Raw genomic sequence first — 18,283 nt, forward strand, 5'->3', positions numbered from 1 at the left:
TGCATACTTGTACCAAGGGCATTATTTCCTTCAGTCTCCCACTTGTCCTTAGGGACAAGTGTGCATTTCCTAATTCCTTTGTCGCTCGATGCTTGCTCTTGAACATAAGGTAAGAGTTGTCATCCTTATTATGTCCAGAGGTGTTCCTCGGTTTCAGAGTTCAACTGATCAAATAGACAGATAATCATAGCCTATGATTCATCCGAGCACGGCCATGCATTTCACAGTTTCTAGCTCTCCGAGTGGCCTTGTACAACTTTTAAGCATCTCATCCCGATTTATGGGAGGACAATCCCAATCTTGCGATCTTGAGATTAGACTTCGTTTGATAGGTGATTACCTGAGCGTTGCCTTTATAGCCTCCTTTTACGGTGCGACGGTTGGTCAACGTCAAAGCAACCAGTTCTCAAACAAGTAATCTCAAATCACTCAGGTATTGAGGATTTAGTGTCTAATAATTTTAATGAAATTTACTTATGACAGATTTTCATCTCTTACAGTAAAGTTTCATAGGTCTTGTCCGATACTAGTCTTCACAAAGTAAGTATCTATGCAAATGATTATGACATTGCCATGTCCACATAGTTCAAGAAACAGAACTACTAGTCATCTTGCATTCTAATCGTCTAACGTTTTCTATGCGTCCAATTTTATAGAAAACTCCGACTAGGGACCATTTTCAACCTTTGACATTCAAGTTCACTTGATAGACATTTCTTAGTCACAGGACATTCTCAAAGCCATTCTCCAATATGTTTGATTCCCATAGCTGCAGTGTGCGAGTTGTGATTCGCCTGCGGCAGAGGTTTAGTCAATGGATCTGATATGTTGTCATCAGTTCCAATCTTGTTTATCTCGACTTCTTTTCTTTCAACGAACTGTCGTAGAAGGTGAAATCTACGAAGCACATGCTTGACTCTCTGGTGGTGTCTAGGCTCCTTTGCCTGTGCAATAGCTCCGTTATTATCACAATACAGGGCTATTGGTCCTTTAATGGAGGGGACTACACCAAGTTCACCTATGAACTTCCTTAGCCATATAGCTTCCTTTGCTGCTTCATGTGCAGCAATGTACTCCGCTTCAGTTGTAGAATCCGCAATGGTGCTTTGCTTAGCACTTTTCCAGCTTACTGCACCTCCGTTGAGGCAGAAGATAAACCCAGACTGTGATCTGAAATTATCTTTGTCGGTTTGGAAACTTGCGTCCGTATAGCCTTTAACAATTAATTCATCATCTCCACCATAGATCAGGAAGTCATCTTTGTGCCTTTTTAGGTACTTCAGAATATTCTTGGCAGCAGTCCAATGCGCCTCTCCTGGGTCTGACTGGTATCTGCTCGTAGCACTGAGTGCGTACGCAACATCCGGGCGTGTACATATCATAGCATACATTATTGAACCAATCAATGATGCATATGGAATCCCATTCATTCGTCTACGCTCATCAAGTGTTTTTGGGCACTGAGTCTTGCTTAGAGTTATTCCATGAGACATGGGTAGGTAGCCTCGCTTGGAGTCTGCCATCTTGAACCTATCAAGCACCTTATTGATATAAGTGCTTTGACTAAGTCCAATAATCCTTTTAGATCTATCTCTGTAAATCTTGATGCCCAATATGTACTGTGCTTCTCCTAGATCTTTCATCGAAAAACATTTCCCAAGCCAAATCTTGACAGAGTTCAACATAGGAATGTCATTTCTGATAAGTAATATGTCGTCGACATATAATACTAGGAAAGCAATTTTGCTCCCACTGACCTTCTTGTATACACAAGATTCGTCTGCGTTCTTGATGAAACCAAAGTCACTGACTGCTTCATCAAAACGTATATTCCAGCTCCTGGTTGCCTGCTTCAATCCGTAGATTGACTTCTTTAGCTTGCATACCTTTTTAGCATTCTTTGGATCCTCAAAACCTTCAGGCTGTGTCATAAACACAGTTTCTGTTAAAACGCCGTTTAAGAAAGCAGTTTTGACATCCATTTGCCATATTTCGTAATCGTAATATGCAGCGATTGCTAACATTATCCGAATAGACTTTAGCATTGCAACTGGTGAAAAGGTTTCATCGTAATCCACACCGTGGACTTGCCTGTAACCTTTTGCAACCAATCTAGCTTTGAAAACTTCAAGTTTCCCATCCTTGTCCTTTTTCAGTTTGAAAACCCATTTGCTTCCAATGGCTTGGTAGCCATCTGGCAAATCGACCAAATCCCATACTTGGTTTTCAGACATGGAGTCTAATTCAGATTGCATGGCTTCTTGCCATTGCTTGGAGCTAGGGCTCGTCATAGCTTGTTTGTAAGTCGCAGGTTCATCACTTTCAAGTAATAGAACGTCATAGCTCTCGTTCGTCAAAATACCTAAGTACCTTTCCGGTTGAGATCTATATCTTTGCGATCTACGCGGGGTAACATTTCTAGATTGACCATGATTCTCACCAGATTCTTCTAAAGATCTCTGAGCTTCATCCTGAATGTCATTTTGAGCATTCTCTAGAGTTTGTTGTTCGACTCGAATTTCTTCGAGGTCTACTTTTCTCCCACTTGTCATTTTGGAAATGTGATCTTTCTCCAAAAAGACACCATCTCGAGCAACAAACACCTTGTTCTCAGATGTATTGTAGAAGTAATACCCCTTTGTTTCCTTTGGATAGCCCACAAGGATACATTTGTCAGATTTTGGATGAAGTTTGTCTGAAATTAATCGTTTGACGTATACTTCACATCCCCAAATCTTAAGAAAAGACACATTTGGAGGCTTTCCAAACCATAACTCATATGGAGTCTTTTCGACAGCTTTAGACGGAGCTCTATTTATAGTGAGTGTAGCTGTATTTAGTGCATGTCCCCAAAATTCTAATGGAAGTTTGGCCTGACCCATCATTGACCTGACCATGTCTAGCAAGGTTCTGTTCCTCCGTTCCGACACACCGTTCCATTGTGGTGTTCCAGGAGCAGTCAATTCTGATAGAATTCCACATTCTTTCAGATGGTCATCAAATTCATAGCTCAGATATTCACCGCCTCTATCAGACCGCAGTGCCTTAATCTTCTTTCCTAATTGATTCTCTACTTCACTCTGAAATTCCTTGAATTTGTTAAAGGATTCAGACTTATGCTTCATTAGGTAGACATAACCATATCTACTGAAGTCATCAGTGAAAGTGATAAAGTAGCTGAAACCACCTCTAGCATTTGTACTCATTGGTCCACATACATCTGTATGGATTAAACCCAATAGTTCATTTGCTCTTTCTCCAACTTTAGAGAAAGGTTGCTTTGTCATTTTGCCAAGTAAACATGATTCGCATTTACCATAATCCTCTGTAATACCCCGAATTTTTAAAAAATTCGATTAACTACGATTAATTATTTTTATTTAGTTTAAAATCGTTTTAAAATCCTAATTTCGAACTTTATTTTAATTAATGAAGTTTTATTGCGATTAAGTTTTAATATCGTTACACGATTTATTTTCCAGATTTTATAATTTAATTTTTATTCGAGCATAAACTACATTTTTAAATCCTGTTTATTTCGAATTTTTAATTATAATTTCGAAACGTTCTTAATATATTCGAAAACTAAATTTATTTTATGTTGTCGATATTTTAAAGAATTATTTCAAAATTAAGGATTTCTATTTTTGTTTAACAATTCCTAAAATAGCAACTAAAATTTGGAATTTACCAATTCTAAGATTATAAAATATACTCATTCTCACTCAAAGCCAAAAAAAAATGCATATTGTTCTTCTGCTCTTCTCTCACGTGTCAACCAAAACAAGGAACAGACAAAATTTTCTTACTTTCTTGACCACTCTTTCTCCCTAAAGCAGTCCTAGTCAATTTTCTTGGTCTCCAAGTACCACAACTTCTTCCTCACTCTACTACCGTGGTGAGCTCATGGATGATGTCAATGGCATCCCCATGACTCTATAAATAGAACAGAAATCTGCTCCCTGTTACCCAACAATTCAGTGCATTAATTCAACTTTTTATCTCAAAATCTCCAGCTCATTCTCTGTTTCAAGCAACAACCACCAACGCCACCATCAGTCACCACCGCCTCCCTACCACCATTGCTCACCCCACCTACCTTCATCGCCGGTAAGAACCCGACTCAAATACCCCACTCAAACTCCCCTGCTTCCCAGTTTTCGCACCCCACCTCTGCCTTGCACTCCTCTTCGCTCCGCCGCAGGCACTGCCTAGCCACCACCACTGTCGAGAGCCCTCCCAAACACCGCACACCTTCAAGTTCAGTCAGCCAACACCACCCCTTCGCCTTTTCTTCTTCTCACCCTCTTCTGTCTCTCTCTCTCCTCTCCGCGCGGGCAGCATCGCCACCCCATCCCGAACCCACCACCGCATCCCATTTTCACCGGCGTGCTTCTGCGCCGCGTAAGATCACCGCACAGCTCATTCCTTCCCTCTTCTTCGTTGGTTCGCCGGCTGCTTCCTCTGTTGCTCTCCCCATTCGTTCCTGTTTTGTGTGGTTGTGTTCCAGGAACCCACTTCCAATTAATTGGGACTTTGGTTTTCCTTATTGGACCTATACTAAAAGTGGCCAAATTCCTATTTTAGTTAGGTGAGTTCTTTCATTCATTTATAAATTGTTACTTTTATACTCTAAAAATTGTTGCAATACGAAGTTAAATGATGACTTAATAATTAATTGGAATTAAGATTTTATAATATTTCATGGATTAAGGAGAATATAAACTTTAAAAAAAAGAGAAAATTATTTTGGAAATATCGATTGTTTTAATACTAATTTAATAAACCTTTTGAAAGAAACCGGTCATTGGAGCTCAGGAAGAACGGTCCATCGAACGGGACGTATAAACTACGGTTGAGGTAACATCTATTGCTAACACCCACAATCCCCTTATAAAATGTGTTTATGTGATTATGAAATATGTTTATAATGATGTGTTTTTATTGGATTGTGGGATATGAAATGTATTTATGAAGTCTGTTTTATGAATGATGATATTTAAATATGTTTATGAATGATTTTATAAGATGATGTTTATGAGTTATTAATAAGATACGAAACATGATAAATAAAAGTGTAACAGGTTCTGGCAGTTAGTGGGGTTACTATTTTTAGGTCGTGCACGTACCGCCGTACCGCGGGACACCCAACAAGGGAGAGTGCTCCTTGAGGGTTACCGCAAGCTAAAAGAGAAACTATTTAGGTACGGGCGTATGTCCAACAAGGGAGAGTGCTCCTCGAGGACTATCGCAAGGTGGGAGACGTCCCGCAAGGCTAACTAGTCAGTTACCAAGTAAAAAGAAGGTTTTATGAAAGATAATGGGAACTATCAAAGTTTCAAGTTATAAATAATGTTTTATTGCATTTATGAAAATGTTTTACTATGTTCTATTCTCCCTGATTGCAAAGTAAATAAAATGAATTGAAATGAGGTTACGCTGTTAGGGTAGTATGTTACTGGGCCTCGGCTCACGATATTGCTTTTGTTTTAGGTACGAAGAAGATCATGGGATGCCTTAGAGTGAGGATGCAACCACCAAATTCACGATCGATGTTTAGTAAAGATAACTATGTCATTAGCAATAAAGGGATGTATTATTTAAAGTCTAAGTTTGATTTCATGATTTGAGTTAGATTTTAATATTAATGTTTAATCAGATGTTAAAAGTATTTATTATTAAAGTTTATTTAGTAATTTAAAAAGGTTATGTCGCCTTGTATTTCCCACGAGGGAAATAGGCATGTGACACTCCGACTAAGCTAGGGTTTTCCGCTGCTAACTAAAGATAATTAACCTAATTTATGGTGTTTAGAAGTCGGGGCGTTACAGTTTGGTATTCAGAGCCAAGGTTCTGCGACCATAAGTGCTAAACTTTACGGGTTTTGCACGAAATAAAATTTATTAGGTTTTAAGCAAGAATTTTAAGGAATGAGTAAAAAGAATAAGTTAAAATCATGCTAAGTTAAAATGAAATGAGTGTGAGTGATAGGACGGGGAACGCAACGGGAATGTTTTCTTTATTATGATTTGCAGAATTTCTTAGTCTAATTTTAAGAAGAAAAGATTATCTGAAGTGTTGTATCCTTGCGATCAGATCGGCGATGACTTCAAGCGGAAATATTCCTATTGACGGCACTAGAAACGATAACGATGTTAACGATGGCAATGGTAATCACAAATCTGCATTAGCGCTGGAAGGAATGCAAGAAAGAATTGAAGAATTGCGCAAGGATCCCATTTTCGGGGACACTCCAGGAGAAACAAGCGATAATCGAATGGATTTAATGAGATTGATAATGTCGGAACTTCTGCAAGGAAATCGTCAAAAGCCAAGGTCAGAGCAAGAAGAATGCTCCAACATGTTCAAGAAGTTCGCTTCTCATAAACCCCCTACTTATGATGGCAAGCCAGACCCTACTGAATTTGAAGAATGGATTAGCGATATGGAGAAGTTATTTGACGCAACTCAATGCCCCGAGAAATGGAAGGTCAACTACGCCGTCTTTTACTTGAAAGGACAAGCCAACCTGTGGTGGAAAAGTGTTAAAGGAATCCAAAACGAGCCTGGTTTTGGTTGGGAAAAACTGACGGAAGCTATGCGGGAACAATTTTATCCCTATTCTCTGCATCTGCAAATGGAATCGGAATTTATCAAATTGAGTCAAGGAAAGAAGAATGTTCTGGAATATGCAGTGAAATTCAATGAGCTTGCTCGATTTGCCCCTGACCTGGTGACTACTGATAGGCAAAGGATGAATCGATTTGAAGGAGGATTAAACATTGAGATCCGTGATCGTCTTTCGAGTTCTAGAATTTCCACTTTCCAAGAGTTGTACGATCGAGCAATTAACGTCGAAAGAATTATCAAGCTTCGAGAAGAAACATATGGAAAACGAAAAGGGAGCTTCGAAGAAAATCAACCGAACAATAAGAAATAAAATGTCAATGTCAGCTATCAAGGAGGGAATAACGGAAACCAAAACTTCAACAAGAATCGTGGATGCGCCAAGTGTGGAAGATGGAACCATACTGAGAAAGAATGTCGAATTGGTACGCGAGATTGTTTCAAATGTGGTAGCAAAGATCACAAAATCAGAGATTGTCCTCAAATACATCGAGAGCAAGGTGATAGGAGAAACGATGAAAACAAAGGAAATGGTGGCAATACAAGTTTCAATCGTAATCCCCCACGTGGAGCAACTTCGAATGGAAGAGTGTTTTTAATGCAAGGAAAAGACGATGATGCAAATGACAATGACGACTTCGCTAGTACGGAATGAAGAATGAAGCGTAATGACCTTTTGAAATCGTGTGATCGAACATCTAGAATATTTTAGAATAAATGATGGAAATTTTGAAAGTAATATGCGCTAATCGAGTATCTAACTAAGATGTATTACCATCATTAGTTATATGAATGTTATGCTTATGTATGAAATTTTCAATTAAAGAATTATGTGTTTAAGATATGCTTTATGGATTATGTTTATGCTGACATGATTGTGTTGGTAATAACTAATCGTTACGTATGAAAGTCGTCTTCGATGGAAGTTCTCCTGAGCTCAGAGTACGAGATTATTATAACAAATAACTTTTACAAATTATTTGACTATTATAATTGTTAGGTAAATATTTATTGTCATTATATCTATCTTCAGAATTATATTAAAAACATTACTACTTTTGGTAGAAAATATTTTCAAACGGGATCTCACAAAGAAAAATGGGAGCCTGGTCTACGCTAACAAGTTTGCCTTTTTTTATGTTCTTTGCTCCTCGATCCTATTTTATGAAGTAAAGTAGAGATACAAAAGACGATGACGGAATATAATTGACCTTAATGACGATTAAGATCAACATATAATTTTTCCCCTTTTGTATTCTTTACTCTTCGATTCTAGGTCTCGAGTTGAAGCGGAGTCATTAAAGAAGATGGTGGAATGAAAGCTAGACATTGTCGGAATTGGAATGAAATTGTGAGATCTTGGTTTTAAAATAAATATCATACTTTTAATCGAATGTTTTCGATTTTCAACAATCATTTTATACGTTTAATCTTCAAGTTTCGAGGACGAAACTTTTTCTAAGGGGGTAAGAATGTAATACCCCGAATTTTTAAAAAATTCGATTAACTACGATTAATTATTTTTATTTAGTTTAAAATCGTTTTAAAATCCTAATTTCGAACTTTATTTTAATTAATGAAGTTTTATTGCGATTAAGTTTTAATATCGTTACACGATTTATTTTCCAGATTTTATAATTTAATTTTTATTCGAGCATAAACTACATTTTTAAATCCTGTTTATTTCGAATTTTTAATAATAATTTCGAAACGTTCTTAATATATTCGAAAACTAAATTTATTTTATGTTGTCGATATTTTAAAGAATTATTTCAAAATTAAGGATTTCTATTTTTGTTTAACAATTCCTAAAATAGCAACTAAAATTTGGAATTTACCAATTCTAAGATTATAAAATATACTCATTCTCACTCAAAGCCAAAAAAAAATGCATATTGTTCTTCTGCTCTTCTCTCACGTGTCAACCAAAACAAGGAGCAGACAAAATTTTCTTACTTTCTTGACCACTCTTTCTCCCTAAAGCAGTCCAAGTCAATTTTCTTGGTCTCCAAGTACCACAACTTCTTCCTCACTCTACTACCGTGGTGAGCTCATGGATGATGTCAATGGCATCCCCATGACTCTATAAATAGAACAGAAATCTGCTCCCTGTTACCCAACAATTCAGTGCATTAATTCAACTTTTTATCTCAAAATCTCCAGCTCATTCTCTGTTTCAAGCAACAACCACCAACGCCACCATCAGTCACCACCGCCTCCCTACCACCATTGCTCACCCCACCTACCTTCATCGCCGGTAAGAACCCGACTCAAATACCCCACTCAAACTCCCCTGCTTCCCAGTTTTCGCACCCCACCTCTGCCTTGCACTCCTCTTCGCTCCGCCGCAGGCACTGCCTAGCCACCACCACTGTCGAGAGCCCTCCCAAACACCGCACACCTTCAAGTTCAGTCAGCCAACACCACCCCTTCGCCTTTTCTTCTTCTCACCCTCTTCTGTCTCTCTCTCTCCTCTCCGCGCGGGCAGCATCGCCACCCCATCCCGAACCCACCACCGCATCCCCTTTTCGCCGGCGTGCTTCTGCGCCGCGTAAGATCACCGCACAGCTCATTCCTTCCCTCTTCTTCGTTGGTTCGCCGGCTGCTTGCTCTGTTGCTCTCCCCATTCGTTCCTGTTTTGTGTGGTTGTGTTCCAGGAACCCACTTCCAATTAATTGGGACTTTGGTTTTCCTTATTGGACCTATACTAAAAGTGGCCCAATTCCTATTTTAGTTAGGTGAGTTCTTTCATTCATTTATAAATTGTTACTTTTATACTCTAAAAATTGTTGCAATACGAAGTTAAATGATGACTTAATAATTAATTAGAATTAAGATTTTATAATATTTCATGGATTAAGGAGAATATAAACTTTAAAAAAAAGAGAAAATTATTTTGGAAATATCGATTGTTTTAATACTAATTTAATAAACCTTTTGAAAGAAACCGGTCATTGGAGCTCAGGAAGAACGGTCCATTTTACGGGACGTATAAACTACGGTTGAGGTAACATCTATTGCTAACACCCACAATCCCCTTATAAAATGTGTTTATGTGATTATGAAATATGTTTATAATGATGTGTTTTTATTGGATTGTGGGATATGAAATGTATTTATGAAGTGTGTTTTATGAATGATGATATTTAAATATGTTTATGAATGATTTTATAAGATGATGTTTATGAGTTATTAATAAGATACGAAACATGATAAATAAAAGTGTAACAGGTTCTGGCAGTTAGTGGGTTACTATTTTTAGGTCGTGCACGTACCGCCGTACCGCGGGACACCCAACAAGGGAGAGTGCTCCTTGAGGGTTACCGCAAGCTAAAAGAGAAACTATTTAGGTACGGGCGTATGTCCAACAAGGGAGAGTGCTCCTTGAGGACTATCGCAAGGTGGGAGACGTCCCGCAAGGCTAACTAGTCAGTTACCAAGTAAAAAGAAGGTTTTATGAAAGATAATGGGAACTATCAAAGTTTCAAGTTATAAATAATGTTTTATTGCATTTATGAAAATGTTTTACTATGTTCTATTCTCCCTGATTGCAAAGTAAATAAAATGAATTGAAATGAGGTTACGCTGTTAGGGTAGTATGTTACTGGGCCTCGGCTCACGATATTGCTTTTGTTTTAGGTACGAAGAAGATCATGGGATGCCTTAGAGTGAGGATGCAACCACCAAATTCACGATCGATGTTTAGTAAAGATAACTATGTCATTAGCAATAAAGGGATGTATTATTTAAAGTCTAAGTTTGATTTCATGATTTGAGTTAGATTTTAATATTAATGTTTAATCAGATGTTAAAAGTATTTATTATTAAAGTTTATTTAGTAATTTAAAAAGGTTATGTCGCCTTGTATTTCCCACGAGGGAAATAGGCATGTGACACTCCGACTAAGCTAGGGTTTTCCGCTGCTAACTAAAGATAATTAACCTAATTTATGGTGTTTAGAAGTCGGGGCGTTACATCCTCTAAGTCAAATGGTTCTAGAATTCCTTCCTTTTGAAGTCTTTCTAAGCGTTTCAAGTTTATATGGCCTAATCGACAATGCCACAGATAGGTGAGATCTGAATCATCCTTTTTGGCCTTTTTGGTATTTATGTTATATACTTGTTTGTCTTGATCTAATAAATAAAGTCCATTGACTAATCTAGCAGATCCATAAAACATCTCTTTAAAATAAAACGAACAACTATTGTCTTTTATTAAAAAGGAAAATCCCTTAGCATCTAAGCAAGAAACAGAAATGATGTTTTTAGTAAGACTTGGAACATGGAAACACTCTTCCAGTTCCAAAACTAGCCCGGAGGGCAACGACAAATAATAAGTTCCTACAGCTAATGCAGCAATCCGTGCTCCATTTCCCAATCGTAGGTCGACTTCTCCCTTGCTTAACTTTCTACTTCTTCTTAGTCCCTGTGGATTGGAACATAAGTGTGAGCCACAACCTGTATCTAATACCCAAGAAGTTGAATTAGCAAGTATACAGTCTATAACGAAAATACCTGAAGATGGAACGACTGTTCCGTTCTTCTGATCTTCCTTTAGCTTCAAGCAATCTCTCTTCCAATGCCCCTTCTTCTTGCAGTAGAAGCATTCGGATTCAGAAGTGGGTTGACTGACCTTCCTCTTTACAGATTTGGCGCCAGTTTGCTTAGTTGGGCTGGCCTTGTTGCCACCTTTCTTAGCATTCCTCTTCTTTCCAGATTTCTTGAACTTGCCCCCACGCACCATAAGCACATCCTGCTTATCACTTTTGAGCGTCTTTTCAGCGGTCTTCAGCATACCGTGAAGCTCAGTGAGCGTTTTGTCCAGACTATTCATACTGTAGTTCAGTTTGAACTGATCATACCCGCTATGAAGAGAATGGAGGATGGTGTCTATAGCCATTTCCTGAGAAAATTGCTGATCCAGCCGACTCATATTATCAATGAGTCCAATCATTTTGAGAACATGTGGACTTACGGGCTCGCCTTTCTTAAGCTTGGTCTCAAGAATTTGCCTATGAGTCTCGAATCTTTCGACTCGAGCCAGATCTTGGAACATGTTCTTCAACTCACTGATGATTGTGAAAGCATCTGAGTTGATGAACGTTTTCTGCAGATCTGCACTCATGGTGGCGAGCATTAGACATTTCACATCCTTGTTGGCATCAATCCAACGATTGAGGGCTGCCTGAGTGACCCCGTCGCCTGCGGCTTCGGGCATCGCCTCTTCTAGGACATACTCCTTTTCTTCCTGCATAAGAACTATTTGCAAGTTCCTTTGCCAGTCAAGGAAGTTTTTCCCGCTCAACTTCTCCTTTTCGAGAATTGATCGAATGTTGAATGAATTGTTGTTTGCCATATTTAAAACTACAATTGAAAAGAATAAAAAAATAAATAACCATTCACAGTTTCTCTTAATAAACTTAAATTCTAGCATACATGCATAATTCAATGTTCATTAAGCATTTTATTCAAGTTATGTGTTCCGGCAGGTGTGAATAAAATGATTCCAAGATCCTAAAATCATTGAAGAACTAAGAACAGTTTGTCGACTCAATTCTAAAACATCTTAGGTAAGCAAAAGCCTTTTGCTAATAGTCTAGAAACTATTCTTGGTTGATAGGTACGTCTAAGAACTTATTAGGTAAACCTATCGAATTTGCCACGACATAAAAGGACTCCTTACTTATATCGTTGAGTTTCACCAAAACTAACATGTACTCACAATTATTTGTGTACCTTGCCCCTTTAGGACCAATAAGTATCACCTCGCTGAGCGAAAACTATTACTAGATTGATGTAAAAGATATCCAAGCAAGTGTATATTTTGGCATGGCACCTTTTAACTCAATTTTTAAGTTTGGAACTTAAGGCTCTTACTATGTTGGTTAGATTTTAAGTGAACTAAAATCCTTAATCATGCAACATAATCAAGCTTTGATCTCATGCATTTTAAGACATATTTAAAAGCAATAAATAACTTAAAACATGCATAAGATAAATGTGATCTAGTATGGCCCGACTTCATCTTGAAGCTTTAAATTCAAAGTCCGTCTTGAAAATCTCCGTGGGAGGCACCATTTTCTTCAAATAGGATAAGCTATAATTAAAACTAATTACAACTATTTGATGGTACGCAGACCATATTTGAATTGAAAAACAACTTTGGTACTCTAGGCCAATTACATTCAAATTAATGGTACGCAGACCATATTTTCTATCCTATTTGGGCCATACTAGTCACTTCATAACCTGCAAAACAGTACATATACAATATATACCATTCACCCATTCATTATCATGAATGGCCCACATAGCTGGTTAGTAAAACACATTATGCATCACATAAACATTTGCAGCAATTAATCAAGGGCACCAATAATCTACAAATTATTCAGTCCTTATTAATTCTAATCAAGTTGTTTTAACCTTAAGGATTTGTAGACCTAATCAAGAGTATATGACTAAAAGGGCTCCCACTTAAACCAATAAATTCATATGCTTTACTAATTTTAAACATAAAAATGTATTTCTAGTCTAACCGGAAACATACAAATTTAATTAAAATTTAAAGCTCATATAAATTTATAATTGAATCCATAAATTTAATTTAATTTCAGTCGTATTTAAATTAATTCATGATTTTAATTTTAGTAAAATAATTAGAATAAATAAAATTTATTATAATTACAATATTCAAAATTAAAATCCAAGAAAATAATTTAAATTATTAATTTTAAAATTAATTAAAATTACGTAAACTGAAAATTTCAAATTAAAATTTCAAAACGATCTAATCGCAACGCAACAATCCCACGCAACGCACGCCCATGGGCCACACGCACACAGCCATCGTTGGCCATGTGCGCACAGCCCATGCGCTGCGTCGCATCGCTGCTGCTCACCATCGCAAGGCATCAATCGAACACGCGAGCTGGTGCTCGCTGCGCGCGCCAGCGCTCGATTTATGCGAGCCATCGCTCGCTGCGCGCGCCAGCGCTCGATTTATGCGAGCCATCGCTCGCTGCGCGCCTGCCTTTCCCGCACGCGAGCTTGCGCTCATCGCACGAGGCAGCAGTATGCGAGCTGGCGCTCGCTGCGCGCGAGCCATCAACGCTGTGCGTAGCGCTCGTGGCACGCGAGCTTGCGCTCGCTGCGCGCGAGGCTCCGCATGCTTGCGCGAGGCAGTGCGCGCTGTGGCGCAGCACGCTTGCTGCCCACACGCGACTGCTCGTGCCTTGCTCTCGCCCCTGCCCACACGCCCATTGCTCACAGCCCACGATACAAGGTAGGGCTGCTGCCTTGTGCTCGTGCACCATGCCCTTGCTCGCTGCATTCGTACCGCATGGGCGACGAGCTCCCTTGCTCGTCGTCGCATGCCCGCACTATACAACACCCCTTAAGGGTAACACGTAGCGTCCATTGCTTTGTGCTTGCAAGTTATATGAGCGAGTCGCATAAAAATTAAAAATTTATATTCAAAATTAATGACAAATTAATAAATAATATTAATTTCATAATTTTAGGGCGAAAAATCGAAAATTTATTATTTAATTGATTTCCGATTAACATGGATTCAAGTCTAGGTCATAAAAATTTAAAATTTAACATAAATTTACAATTTTTATGGTGGTTTTTAATCATAGGTATCTAATTAAATTATAACTAATTATGAAAATCAAATTAATTCTAAATTATTCCAATTTTCAACAAATTAATCATAATTACAAATTAGATTGCATAATTAACAAGGCTAGGCATTCAAACTTGTTAAACATATACAGTAGGTCAATCAAAAATTCAAGATTTATCAACAAGAATCGCAAATATTTAATTTAACATCTTAAATTTACGAAATTTTGCATTCGAAAAACTAAAACCTCCGAAAAGTCATAGTTAGGCTTCGAATTTGAGAATTCTGGGTTCGACCGAATATTACTATTTTTGTCAAAATTTTAGAATGCCTTTTACATGCGGAATTTACACAAAAATCACTCGATTTGGATGAGTAACGAAGAAACTGCCGAAAAACTGCGTACGTATAATTAAATAAACGCAATTTGCAATTAATTAACAATTACGAAAATTAATCACCACTTTTAATTCTTGCAAATTTGTAATATTTAACCATGTTCATGCAATTTAGATTATGAAAATAATAAGAGGCTCGTGATACCACTGTTAGGTTATGATTCATATGACAAAACATAAATCATGCGGAAAAACAATAAAGGCAGGAAAGCATATTATTTACACATAATCATTTAGCATAGTTTAGATGCATACACTTTGTTGCGTGCCCTCCCTAGCTGCGCCCGAACCGAACAAGAACAAGTCTTTAGGACTCCAAGTGTCGTCCCTCCGTAGATAGTCCACAGCACGTCCTGATCCGCCTTAAGCTTGACCAACTAGGATCGCCCTTAAGGTACTTAGAATTTTCGGCTATTGTAGGCAATTATATGACTGAATTTTTGCTCTCAAAAATCACTTTGAATACTTGAATACTCGATGTAAATTATGAGCCCTTAACTCATATTTATAGGCCATGGAATAAATAATCGAATCCTACTAGGATACGAATTAATTAAATTAGAATCCTAGTAGAATTCTTATTTAATTAATTTATCTTTTAGGATTAGGAATTTTAATCATTAAACAAATCCTGTACTCTTTAGGTTTCGTATGTGAACACAAACTCTACACGAGCATGACCTACGAGCGTGCAGGCCATGCCCGCGCACAGCCCACACAGCTGCTCGGCCCACGCGAGCTGCAGCAATGCTCGCAGCCCACTGCTCGCAGCTGCGCGCGCTGCGCGCGCTGCCATGGCCTGCTGGGCCTGGCCTTGCGCTGGGCCTGGCGTGGCCTTGGCTGTTCGTGTGGCGCGCTTGGCTTGCTGGGCGATGGCCTGGCTTCGTGCTGGGCCCTCGTCCGGCAGGCCGCGTTCGATGCTTATTCGTACGATACGCTTCCGATTAAATTCCCGGTTCCGGAATTCATTTCCGATACGAACAATATTTAATATTTCCGATTCCGGAATTAATTTCCGTTTCGAACAAATATTTAATATTTCCGTTTCCGGAATTATTTTCCGATTCCGATAATATTTCCGATTCTGACAATATTTCCGTTTCCGGCAATATTTCCGATTCCGGCAATATTTCCATTTCCGATAATATTTTCCGATACGTACCATGTTTCCGTTTCCGGCAACATCTACGACTTGGATAATATTTATATTTCCGATACGATCCATATTTCCGTTTCCGGCAATATCATCGTTTCCGGAGTATTCATTTCTTGCCTGTGACGATCTCAGCTCCCACTGAAACCAAGATCCGTCGATTCCGAATATCCATAGATGGAGTATTTAATGCCATTAAATACTTGATCCGTTTACGTACTATTTGTGTGACCCTACGGGTTCAGTCAAGAGTAAGCTGTGGATTAATATCATTAATTCCACTTGAACTGAAGCGGCCTCTAGCTAGGCATTCAGCTCACTTGATCTCACTGAATTATTAACTTGTTAATTAATACTGAACCACACTTATTAGACTTGACATAGAATGCATACTTGGACCAAGGGCATTATTTCCTTCAATTAGATGCCTCAAAACATGTGATAAGCTCTGCTTCCATAGTAGAGGTTGCTATAAGTTCCTGTTTAGCACTCTTCTAGGTTACAGCATCTCCAGCAAGCAGATAAACATAGCCTATAGTGGATCCTTGGCATCCAGCATAATCGGAGTCGGAGTACCCAATGATCTCTATATGACTCGACCTCCTATATGTGAGCATGTAGTGTTTTGTTCTCTGAAGATATCACATAACCCTTTTGACTGCCTTCCAGTGATCCATTCCCGGATTGCTTAAATAAACGCCAACAGTATACGCAATATCCGAAGGCGTACAAACTTGAGCATACATAAGACTCCCCACTGCCAAAGCATAAGGAACCTCTTGCATTTATTTACTTTCAAAATCGTTTTTGGGACATTGATCAAGACTTAACTTATCTCCTTTAGCCACAAGGGGTATCACCTGACTTACAATCTTGCATGCCTAACCTTTTGAGAATCTTGTCGATATAGTTCCTTTGTGATAATCCAAGAATACCTCGAGAACGATCTCGATGTATCTCAATTCCTAATACAAAGGATGCTTCACCAAGATCTTTCATTCCAAACTTGTTTGATAGAAATCTCTTGGTTTCATGCAATAAACCTATATCATTACTAGCAAGCAATATGTCATCAACATACAAGACTAGGAAAATTACTGCTAACAAATAGATACTAGAATGATTGTGAGATCACATACCTTTGGTAATAAATGATAATGATCCATATATAGGCGGCGACCGAATGATATGGTCTATTTTATTTTATTTTTTTATTTTATTTTTCGAAAAGGAAAGGTACATAGAAATTATGATAGTCTTCTCTCAAAACTATATCCTACCTTATCTAAGGAAATAAAATAAGAAAACATATTGTCTATTAAAGGATCAATGTCTAGGTGGCTTGTAATGTGATGACCAAGAGATGTTATGTAATTAGAAGCACGATTAGCTTCTCGATATATATGTCTCGAATTACGAAATTAAGGAGCAGTTGTCATATGTCGTCCATAAGCAGTTGTATTTTCCATGGACAATGAGCTCGTTGTTACAAAATCTGAATTATAAGCAAATTATCTCCCTCAATGAAAATATGCCGAATGTTGTTTTCCATTGCCAATAAAAAGCCATTTCGGAGTGCAATAGCTTCTGCAAGAAAAAGGGGGGTAGCCCCCAGATTGAAAGAACGACTAATAATATTTTTTTCCAAATGGTCCCTAATTACGACACCTGCTGCACCCGAGTTATGGCGAACAGAGCCGTCAAAATTGAGTTTGAGGGTTCCAGGGTCAGGTGGCGTCCAAGAAACTTGAATAGAACGATATGAATTTTTAGGAGCTTCTTTTATTGAACGGGATTCCAAAGAGTAGATTAAAGTGCGAGTCTTCCATTCATTAAAATTTTTAAAAACTCTAGTATAGAGGCCAATTGCAGAGAATGAGGCGTGTTTAAAAATAACTGCATTTCTCATTTTTCAGATGCTCCATAAGGAAGTTATTATTTTCTTAATTGGGAGGCTGACCTTATTTCGCTTATTTCGGAACAAAGAAAAAATTGAATCTTGTTGGAGGTTAATTAGTACCTAGCCAACGGATAGTTGTAGCAGAATTCCGAAATTCTTTAGTAGAAGGGCAATGTAGAAAGAGATGATCTTGTGTTTCATTGCGAGAGGTGCAAAAAGGGCAACTAATAGGAATGTCAATATTTCGATACACTAGGTTATCTCTAGTAGGTATCCCATTGTGCATAAGTTGCCATAAAAAGATTTTTAACTTAGGTGAAATATCTAGTTTCGAAATCCAATGGTATTCCCATTTAGCATGAGAGATAGCATTATGAGCTAACCAAGTGGCAGATTTAACTGTAAAGTTTCCGTTACTAGAAAAACCTCAACATGGTTGATCTATTAGATTCGTAGCAGGTAAGGGAACACCTTTAATAACTTGAACTACTGAAGGAGGGACCACCAAAGAGAGAGCGTGTTCATCCCATGTTCGAGAAGGAGTAATAAAGTGATCTACTGTAATATCCAAGTCTT

The 18,283-nt window shown here is 38.1% G+C and overlaps 1 long non-coding RNA gene across 1 annotated transcript; it reads left to right on the top strand.

Moving 5' to 3' along the window:
• Positions 1 to 4,464: 4,464 nt before the first annotated feature.
• Positions 4,465 to 5,747, top strand: LOC130467091 (uncharacterized). The gene is made up of 3 exons (XR_008927259.1): positions 4,465 to 4,591; positions 4,798 to 4,860; positions 5,494 to 5,747. It is a non-coding gene; the product is annotated as an uncharacterized lncRNA (long non-coding RNA).
• Positions 5,748 to 18,283: the final 12,536 nt, after the last annotated feature.

The sequence above is a fragment of the Spinacia oleracea genome, chromosome 2, assembly GCF_020520425.1.
Source record: "Spinacia oleracea cultivar Varoflay chromosome 2, BTI_SOV_V1, whole genome shotgun sequence".
Lineage (NCBI taxonomy): Eukaryota > Viridiplantae > Streptophyta > Magnoliopsida > Caryophyllales > Amaranthaceae > Spinacia > Spinacia oleracea.